We start from the raw sequence: 3057 nt of genomic DNA, 5'->3' as shown, positions 1-3057 counted from the left end.
TACATTTCATTGAACAAAGGAAAATCAGTTATGTAGTATGTGTTTATATGTGTTTATCATCGATTCTTAAGTGTATGTTTTTGTATGTCCATCATTGTTTTGTGGCTACGAATCACACAAGGGAAATCTACTTTAACTATACAAAGGGGAACATTCAAATTTTCATAAATATTCCCAGTCCAACTCAGCTTACACAAGCCCCGTCAGCAAGTGGTAATCGGTTAAGAATGGTGTTACTTTCTAAATGTCAGTTTCATATAGCACATCAAGAAATCCCCTAGGGTATTATTCATCATAAATCAGGAAATTCTATCATGTAATTCCTAAATATCTTTAGCCTATAAACTAGCATGCATTTCTAACTTATTACCAATACACATAAAACAAGTGTGGGCATTAGGCATCATAAATCAGTCAAATCTATCATGTACTTCCTGAATATCCCTAGCCTATAAACTAACGTGCATTTCTAACATATTACCAATACACATAAAACAAGTGTGGGTATCTTGGGAAATAACTTTTTCCTTGAGCTCCGGTTGATTGTACACATCATGTCCTATCCTTTAGTTATTTAAAAATTGTTTTATGAAAAAATCTTTTGCAGATCCATAGTTTGAGTCTAGAATCACACAAGTGTTCATCCAATTTACTCAAACTAGGGCTCGGATACCAAATTGTAACGTCCCAAAAACCATGACAAAAATTTTCATTTTTAAAAGTCATTTTCATAAAACCATAAGATAATCAAACATTCTTTTCAAATCAATTCCATAGAAATCAAAGTATCAAAATAAACTCTGAAAACATAAATCATCAGCAGGATGTGTACGATCACGCCTTTGCCTCGCCCCGATCATCTGAAGTACCTGGAAACATTGAAATCCATAACTATAAGCCAAAGCTTAGTGAGTTCCCCCAAAATACCCCACACAACAATACATAGACAATCCATGCACATTGGGCCCACAACATAAAACTGGATTGCCCCCAGGCCCACAGTCATAAGACTGGATTACCCTCAGACCCACAATCATAAGACTGGATTGACCTCGGCCCCACAGTCATAAGACTGGTTTTCCCCCAGGTTTGTTGGCCTACAATACAAAGTTGTACCACCTCAACCCAACCGCACTATGTTGAAATATGCACAAAACAATAACAAGAAAACACATGTAATCATATCAGATCTACCGGTATAACAGATCACTACGTCATAACCACATCCTATACACAAGGACACATACTACAATACAAAGTATAATGAGAAAATTCACCTTGTTAGCTATCAGATATCCACACAGATCATTAGAAGACAATAACCGGTACTACTAATCACATATTCATCAAATAGAGATAATTACTCAATCTAGGATCCTAATTTCCCCAAGTTGACCCAAAAATCGAATTAGTCAAAGGTCAACGGTCAAAGTCAAAGTCGGAAGTCAAAGATCACTTAGTTGGACACCACCACATGGCCAAGCTTCTGTTACGTCATGTGGACCATAGGACAAAACAGTTGTAAGTCTACCTCTCACCACGTCTTGACAGTCAATCCTCTACATCTTTGGAGCTACTCTGGACTGCTTAATCCATTAAGCTCTTAATCCTTTACCTCACTCGTCCATACTTTCCAGAAGGCTTTCTTACTCCTAAAAGATCATAAAAATCAATTCTTTGTAGACATGAATGTCCTATGCAAGTCTTGAACTCAAGTTAGGGCACAAATGGTGGGAAATAGGTCAAAATCTCATATAAGAGTTCAAAACTCTACTAAACTTTAGATCCATCATTTCTAACTACACAGGGACTCTGGGGATCCATAAAGTTGCCAACTTAACGGAATCCCAACACTCCAACTAGCCTAAACATGAAGAAAATCACATGAAAGTATAGATATAAGCACATAGAATCATAAAGCATGGAGCTTGAATACTCATAAAGATCCAAAGTGTGTGTAAGAAGATGATGATGAGGTTTGCAAGATGGATCTATGCACCAAAAGCTCTTCCTTCTTTTTTAAGTCACCAAAAACACACCAAAGGCTCACAAATGTCAAAATGAGGCTAGGGTTTTCTTGAGGGAGTGAAATGAAGGTAATGGAGATTGAGGGTGTGTAAACCCTAGCCCCCACTTTCCTTAAATAGGGGCATAAACCTCGGAATTAGGGTTTAACATAAAATGTCTACCATGTCGTGGCCAACTGGTTGCCTCGCTATGGTGTAAACTTATATGTGCATTTGCATCGGCCAATGCCACGTCATGGGAGATAAATCACCATTTCGTGGCCTTAGAAACTAATTACTTTTTGAACGTGAATGCCATAACAATTAAACAAGTATATACCTGGAACTTGGTGTTACAAAAATCAATTTCAGGTCAAAAACTCAAGATTCGCTTTTCATGTCATTTTCCAAAACTCATAATCGATTTTTAACAAGATTCAAGAACATGATTGATGTTTGTGTGTGTGTGTGTGTTGTTGAAAAATCAATTTGTGTTTAGACCTATAAACTTAAGATATCTTCCAGTTATTTGTCATAACTTGAACTCGAGATCTAAAAATTGATCCCAAGTATAGATATGAATATTGTTGGATTTGGTGTTTAATCCCATAACTATAATTGATATATACTTGAATTGATAGTAGCACGATCCTTTTGAGTTGCCCTCATACTAGCAACTGAACATGATGACTTTTGGAGAAAGAGGTTAAATTTATTATTTGATTAATAAATTGAAATAAATGATTTTATTAATGTATTGTGGAAATAATATATTTATTAGAAATCATATTATTTAATTAATAGTTAATCATAAATTTATTGGAATTAATTTTTGGATTAATTGTATTAATTGAAAGTTTTAACAATTTATTGATAGTTGAGGAATTGGGCTCTTGGACCTCTCTAGCAGGGTTGGACGAAAACTTCTAGGAAGGCCCTAGAATTTTCATCCAAAGGCCTTGGATGGGAAGTCCATGGGTTTCTTAGGCCTTAAGTTAAGGAATTAGGGTTTCCTCCTTAAAAACCCTAGCTTTGGCTCTAAGCTACCACA

Source organism: Lactuca sativa, chromosome 5, assembly GCF_002870075.4.
Source record: "Lactuca sativa cultivar Salinas chromosome 5, Lsat_Salinas_v11, whole genome shotgun sequence".
Taxonomy (NCBI): Eukaryota; Viridiplantae; Streptophyta; class Magnoliopsida; order Asterales; family Asteraceae; genus Lactuca; species Lactuca sativa.
Note: the sequence above shows the minus strand (reverse complement) of the source record.